The sequence below is a fragment of the Wolffia australiana genome, chromosome 11 (assembly GCF_029677425.1).
Source record: "Wolffia australiana isolate 7733 chromosome 11, ASM2967742v1".
In the NCBI taxonomy this organism is placed as follows: domain Eukaryota; kingdom Viridiplantae; phylum Streptophyta; class Magnoliopsida; order Alismatales; family Araceae; genus Wolffia; species Wolffia australiana.
In genome coordinates, this window is record NC_135845.1 from 14,333,206 (window position 1) to 14,341,162 (window position 7,957).

At 39.2% G+C, this 7,957-nt stretch overlaps 1 long non-coding RNA gene across 1 annotated transcript; it reads left to right on the forward strand.

Annotated features, from left to right (window-relative positions):
* Positions 1-1,641: 1,641 nt before the first annotated feature.
* On the forward strand, positions 1,642-6,533 carry LOC144709653 (uncharacterized). Its single transcript, XR_013583076.1, has 3 exons — positions 1,642-1,789; positions 5,486-5,511; positions 6,019-6,533. It is a non-coding gene; the product is annotated as an uncharacterized LOC144709653 (long non-coding RNA).
* The last annotated feature ends 1,424 nt before the right edge of the window (positions 6,534-7,957 follow it).

Here is a 7,957-nt window from a genome sequence, read left to right on the forward strand (position 1 = left end):
TACCTCAATTCCCCTGAAGAACCAATCCCGTGTTCCTTTGAAGGCTCAATCATACGAAGAAGAGATATTGTGTGATCTTTTACCCATGGAGATGTGCAGCATTATCCTTCGCCGCCCTTGGCTGTATGATAATGATGTACACCTTTTTGGTAGGAGCAATACCTACTCGTTCATCTATCAGGGCAAGAAGATTACATGGCATCCTTACACTCATACCCCGCAAAGGTCCACACCAAAATCTCCATCCTTAGGTCTATGTATTCTTAGCGGTCATCAATTTCAGACGGAGATAGATAGTGAGATGTCTATTTGTTTAGCCATGATTCCAGATCATTCCTTTGAGGATTCCACACCCCCACCACCAGAGGTTTCCAAATTACTAGTTGAATTCGAGAGCGTCTTTCCCGAGGACTTACCCAATGAGTTACCACCTTTGCGGCAGATTCAACATGCCATTTATTTCATTCCCGGATCCTCTTTGCCAAACCTTCCCCATTATTGTATGGATCCCACGTAGTACAAGGAACTTCAGCGCCAAGTCCAAGAGCTCTTAAACAAGGGATTTATTCAGGAGAGCCTTTGCCCATGTACCGTATCTACATTACTAGTTCCCAAACAAGACGAGAGTTGGCGCATGTGCATTGATAGTAGAGCCATCAATAAGATCACTATCAAATATAGGTTTCCCATCCCGCGCATTGATGATATATTTGATATGTGATAACTTGCAAATTAACATGATTAATTAATTAGTTTTACATTATATTTATGTATTATAATGACTATATTTGCATGTTATCATATTGAAATAAATATAAATCAGTTACACTCTCATTTTACTATTATTTCTGATTTTTTATCATTTTTCACATGGAATTTAACCTCATTTTAGTGAAGAAATTTTTTTTTCAGGGCTTTAATACTTGGCTTAAGGTTGTTATGTGTTCTCATGATTTTTATGGAATTTTTCCATATTTTTTTATAATTTTTTGACCGTTATATAGCCATGAAATGATTTTTTACATATTTAAATAACATATATTTAATTTATTTATCATTTTATAATAGGGGCATCTACGTCATTCGCTTGAAATTCGAGCGAAGGAGTGGATAATTATTATATAAATATAAAAGAGAGAAGAGAGAGAGAAGAATAGTCAAAATAAGCGGCATATGATTTAAAATATATAAATGAGAGAAGAGAGAGAGAAGAATAGTCAAAATAAGCGGCTTATGATTTAAAATATATAAAAGAGAGAAGAGAGAGAGAAGAATAGTCAAAATAAGCGGCATATGATTTAAAATATATAAATGAGAGAAGAGAGAGAGAAGAATAGTCAAAATAAGCGGCTTATGATTTAAAATATATAAAAGAGAGAGAGAGAGAGAGAGACTTTTGTTTTTTTATTATTTCAGGGCGACATGGACAATGATTGTTCTCCAATCATTGTGGGCGGCCGACGTGAACAACGAAGGCCGACACGTGATCCCATAAGGCGGAAAATGAGAAATAAGCTCAACCAATCAGGAAAAATCATTTTTTTTAGAAAATAAATCGATCCAATGGTCCAGATTTATCCTCACTAAAACCTTGCTATCTTGTGATCTAGATGTCGGATTGGGCTGAAATTTTGAGGGTAGGTTCGTACTATCCAGATGGTTGGATCTTTAAATGGAGGTCTAGAAAAGGGCGAAAATCACTTTTGGATGCTCTCCCCCAAGCAATTGGCCAGGAAGGACACAGGAGGGGTTCTTGAACTCGTCAGATCTTGCTTCTGCACTCAAAACTGTAAGTTTCTGATTTGTATTTCAATCATCTTCTTGAACGATTCTAAAACGCCGAGGCATGGGCGAAATTTACATGCCCTAGAAGTCTGTTTCGAATGAAATTAGCACGTTGTTTGATTCTGATTCAAGATCTGGTTTTTGATCCTTAATTCTACATCAATTTAAAACATTTCTTCTTCATTAGACTTTTGATTTAGGGTTGGATTTTATTTTTTCCCCAGTTTCTTCACTTTCTCTCTCTAGGTTAATTTTTTTTTCTCTCTCTAGATTTCGATTTTTATTGTTTAGGAATAATTTAATATATAAAAAACCTAAAAATAAAATTTGAATCGAAAATTCATCCATCTTGAAGTCCAAATTAAAAATCCCTTTCTTGATTATTTAATTCCCAATTTTAATTCATAAAAATTTTTTGAAAATTTTTTAATAATTGGGAAATTATAATCTGAATTAATCTGAGATTAAAATTAAAATATTCATATCTTGAATTTTCTGACCGAAATATAAAAAAATCAAAATTAAGTTTTACTTAATTTTGATTAATTTAAGATTATTATTAAGGATAATTAAGATTTATTAATTGCAAAATTAAATCATCTTTGAATTAATTCATTGAAATTGGATAAAAATTCTCATTTGTTGCCTCCCTGTGGTTCGACCCCTTACTTTATCTATACTCATATTTAGTGATTAAGGGAAATTATAAATTTTATTGCATAAGTCTAAAAGCCCAAACAACGACATATTTTAACACCATTTTTAGGCTTATCAATATAATGGCTGGATCAAGGATTTTCTCAAAAATAGATCTCAATAGTGGCTACCATGAAGTCCGAATCTGTCTTGGTGATGAGTGGAAAACCGTGTTTAAGATCAAGGATGGATTATGTGAATGGAAAGTTATATGTTTTGGTTTGTCAAATGTACCTAGTACCTTCCAGCGTTCGATGAATCATATTCTTAGACCATTCATAAGAAACTTTGTCATGGTTTATTTTGATGATATCCTCATTTACAGCAAGTCCAAACAAGACCATGTCCAACACCTACGTCTAGTGTGTGAAGTCCTGAAAATGGAACAATTATATGCACATCCGAAAAAGTGTTCGCTTCTTGTCGATCATGTCTCATTCCTAGGTTTTATCCTATCAGCACAAAGAGTTTCTATCAGCCCGACCAAAAAAGATGCCAAAACCTAATGGCCCAGCCCAAGAAACGTCTATGATGTCCGTAGCTTACATGGTTTAGCACTTTCTATAGACGATTCATTTCTAATTTTAGTACTATTATGGCGCCCATGACCGAGTGCCTAAAGGGAATCACTTCAAATGGACTGATTTAGCGTAAAAATCCTTTGATGAAATTAAGCATAAGATGACACAAGCCCCCATCCTCCGTTTACCCGATTTCGATAAAGAGTTTGAGGTCACCTGTGATGCATATGGATTAGGAACTGGCGGAGTACTGAGTCAAGAGAATGATCCCATAGCTTTCTTTAGTGAAACGTTGAACGACGCCAAGCTCAAATATTCCACCTATGACAAAGAGTTTTATGCTATTGTCTAATCCTTACGTCATTGGGGTCATTACTTGTTCTCTAAGGAATTCGTTCTCTACTCCGATCATGAAGCTTTGAACTATCTCCATTCTTAGTAGAAATTAAATTCTAGACATGTTGAATGGGTAGAATTCATCCAGTCATATACCTTCGTCCTTAAACATAAGAGGGGAGTCGAGAACTGAGTGGCCGATGCCCTTAGTAGACGTGTCAACCTCTTGAACATAATGAAGGCAGAAGTGATCAGATTTGAACAGATGACGGATCTATACCCAAATTGCCCCGACTTTTCTCCCATTTTCCAGTCCATAAGCAATTACCCAAATCCTAAAACCCAAGAGTATATCTTAGAAAATGGATTTTTTTTATGACCGCCGCCTATGCATTCCACAGTCTTCCCTTAGGGATTTCCTTGTATGGGAGAGTTAAAACCTTTGCCATGGTAGCGCATAGGTTCTTTTGGCCATCCCTCAAGCGCGACCTAGCTAATATCATCTCCCAATGTCGTGTATGTGCTTTCGCCAAGAAGGTTAAGCAGAACGCTGGCCTTCATACCCCTCTACCGGTCCCTCAAAAACCTTGGGATGATGTGAGCATCGACTTTGTGCTAGGGCTTCAGAGAAAGATCAAATGCTATGATTCTATCATGGTGGTTTTAGATCATTTTTCAAAGATGGCCCATGTCATTCCTTGCTTTAAACTTCCGATGCCTCTCATGTCGCTCAGCTTTATTTCAATGAAGTTGTACGTCTCCATGGGCTTCCAAAAAACTATAGTATCGGATAGAGATGTCAGATTTACTCGCTACGTTTGGGAAACCATGTGGCATCTCTTGGGAGCAAAGCTTAAGTTTTCCACGGATTTTCATCCCCAGACTGATGGACAGACTGAGGTCGTTAATGGAAACCTTGGCAATCTATTACGGTCGTTGGTTGGGGATAACCTTAAGTCTTAGGATTCGGTCATTCTGCATGCCGAGTTTGCCTATAATGCGTCAGTCAAACGCACTACAGGCTTGAGTCCCTTTGAAATCGTGCATGGTCATCTACCTCGTAAGCCCATCGATCTCATACCCATGTTACCACATGCTAGAGTCTCAAATGATGATCATGAAATTGCAAGTCATAGTAGAAGTTTGCATGAGGATATTCATAAACGCATCATGAGTAGCAACACTGCATCTAAAGAGGCCACAGATTTACACCGTCATTTTTGTGAATTAAAAGAAGGTGACATGGTGATGGTGAGGGTCAGACCATAGAGATTCTCTTCCAAACGGGCTACTAAGCTTCATGCTCGTAGTGCCGGGTCGTTCCCAATCCTCAAACGAGTAGGGGAAAATGCCTATGTCGTCGACATACCCTCCATGTGGGGGATAAGCACCACTTTCAATATCTCAGATTTAGTCGCATTTAAAGCCCCACCTCTCTCATCTAATGACCCTTTTCTGCCCTCAGACTTCCTGGTGAGTGAGTTTGACTTATCCACCCCTCCCTCACTGCCTTTTGATTGGCAAGAAAACGTCGAGGCTATACTGGACGAAGTAATCACCTTCACCAAAGGTGGGACAGTGAAGAGTTTCTTGTTTGTTGGGAGGGCGAATCGTTGATGGACGACATGTGGATCATAGAAGAGGGCCTGGTTTGCCTGCGCCCTGATTTGGTGACCCTGCTAGAGTCTTTTGATGCCTACTCAACGGAGTCGAGTTCTTTGCACCACGGGGGAATTGGTGGCGATGACGTCAATGCATCAACAGTGGACGCGTCACCACCATCATCTGAAGTCAACACAACCGCTGAAGACATGCCGCCATCGTCACCAGATCAAGTCAACACGCCAACATCAGGCCATCTCCGCACACGCATGCCCCTTCACGCATCCTGACATGTCGCTAAAGGCAAATCCAGGACTGCCCCTTGACGTGACACAAAACCACGTCACTCGTTGATAACTTGCAAATTAACATGATTAATTAATGAATTTTACATTATATTTATGTGTTTCAATGACTATATTTGCATGTTATCATATTAAAATAAAGATAAATCACTTACACTTTTATTTTACTATTATTTCTGATTTGTTATCATTTTTTACATGGAATTTAACCTCATTTCAGTGAATAAATATTTTTTACAGGGCTTTAAATACTTGGCTAAATGTTGGTAAGTGTTTTCATGAGTTTTCTAGAACTTTTCCATATTTTTATATAATTGTTTGACCATTATATAGCCATTAAATGATTTTTATATATTTCAATAATACATATTTAATTTATTTGGCATTTTATAATGTATTTATATATATTAAAGGGCATCCACGTCATTCGCCTGAAAGTCGGGTGAATGAGTGGATAATTATTACTAAATAATAAGAGAGTGAGAGAGAGAGATTATTATTTTTTATACGCCCACCGACATGCACGTGTGCAACGTGCATGCGGCATCGCGTTGCCGCGTGCATTTAACGCACGCGGCAACCGACAGTCTTGGAATCAACACTTTACGACGTCGATTTTCTGCCTACACACGGCAACAATACAAAAAACTAGAACGGTGTGCTCACCGCCTTTTTTTTAGTTTAGGACGGGTCTAAAATTGCGCCTATCGACTACATTATTAAAATTCTAACAAAATGGAAAGTGGCTTTTGTCTTTTTGTATTTTTTTTAAGCTTTCAAGGTAACGTGGCGTCTTCATAGCCGTTTAAGGAGAATGATTAATTTCCAATCATTGCGGGCGACCGACGCGGACAATGACATGTCGACACATGATCGAAGGATGGGGAAAACGAGAAAATCAATGGCGGCCAATAGAAGAAAATCTATTTTTGGAGAAGATAAAAGAGATCCAACGGCCCGCATTTTTCCTCACGAAAACCTTGATATCTTGAGATCTAGACATCCGATTGAGCTGAAATTTTGAGGGTAGGTTCGTCTTTTCTCCCTCTACAATCCAAACAGTTGGATCTTTAAATAGAGGTCTGGAAAAGGGCAAAAAACACTTTGGAGGCTCTCTCCAAGCATTTGGCCAGGAAGGACACGGGAGGGGCTCTTGAAGTTGACAGATATTGCTTCTGCACTCAAATTTGTAAGTCTCTGATTTGTACTTCAATCATCTTCATGAACGATTCTAAAACGCCAAGGCATGGGCAAAATGTACATGCCCTAGAAGTTTGTTTTGAATGAAATTAGCACTTCATTTTGATTCTGATTCAAGATCTGATTTTTTATCCTTAATGCTAAATCAATTTAGAACATTTCTGCATCATTAGATTTTTAATTTAGGGTCAGATTTCATCTTTTCCCCATGTTCTTCACTTTCTCTCTCTGGGTTAATTTGTCTAGTTTCTCTCCCTAGATTTCGATTTTTATTGTTTAGGAATTTAATTCAATATATAAAAAACCTAAAAATACAATTTGAATTGAAAATTCATCCATCTTGAATACCAATTTAAAAATCCCTTTCTTGATTATTTAATTCCCAATTTTAATTCATAAAAATTGATTTAAAATTTTATAATAATTGCGAAATTAATAATCTGAATTAATCTGATCATAAAATTAAAATATTCCTATCTTGAATTTTCTGACTGAAATATTTAAGTCTTACTTAATTTTGATTAGTTAAAGAATATTATTAAGCATAATTAAGACTGTTAATTGCAATATAATTCATCTTTGAATTAATTCATTGAAATTGGATAGAAATTGTTATTTTTTGCCTCCCTGTGGTTCAACCCCTTGCTTGCTCTATATTCTCTATATTTAGTGATTAAGGGAAATTATAAATTTTATTGTATAAGTCGAAACGTCAAGTCAACGATAAAATTATGTGCATTTTTAGGCTTATCACTCGTCACGTCGCGCATCTTTCGTCCAAGGCCTATATGTATAGGCCACTGTCTCAGGAAATAGTTAGGCAAGTCATAATTAAGGAATTGAGTTTTTGTTAACTCTTCTTGGAGGACTTGCCTTAGCCTCCTTATCCCTTCCTCTCATCATCTACGCCGTCTTCGTCACCGCCGTTGTCGACGCCTCGTGTCGTCGACCATCATCGTTCCTTTCTCCCTATTTCTTTTTCACCTCTCTCTTCTCTCTTCTAAACTATCTGGCGCTCGAAGCACCAGGCCGCCAAATGCACCAGCGTGAGACCGCCCAGCGCTCACGCGCTAGGCCACATCATGCCTCAACGCCAGGCCGCCCAACACCCCGGTGTAAGGCCACCCTGCACTTGCGCGTTAGGCCGCCCAGCCCTACCCCTAGGCCACCCTGGGCCATGGCACAAGGCAACCCCGCGCCCAGGCATCAGGCCGCCCCGTGCCTGCGAATGAGGCCACCCCACACCAAGGCGCAAGGTAACCCCGCGCCTAGGCGCTAGGCTGCTCCGCGCCCATGCACGAGGCCTCCTTGCTCCCAGGCCCCAAGCCACCCCGTGCCCGCGCGCTAGGCCACTGAGCGTCTAGCAAAAGGCCGCCCAGCGCTTACGCGCCAAGCCGCCTCATGCTCAAGTGCCTGGCAACCCAACACTTAGGCGCAAGGCTAACCAGCACCCTAGCCCAGGCTTCCCCACGCCCTAGCGTCAAGCCAACCTATGCCCACGCGCAAGGTCAT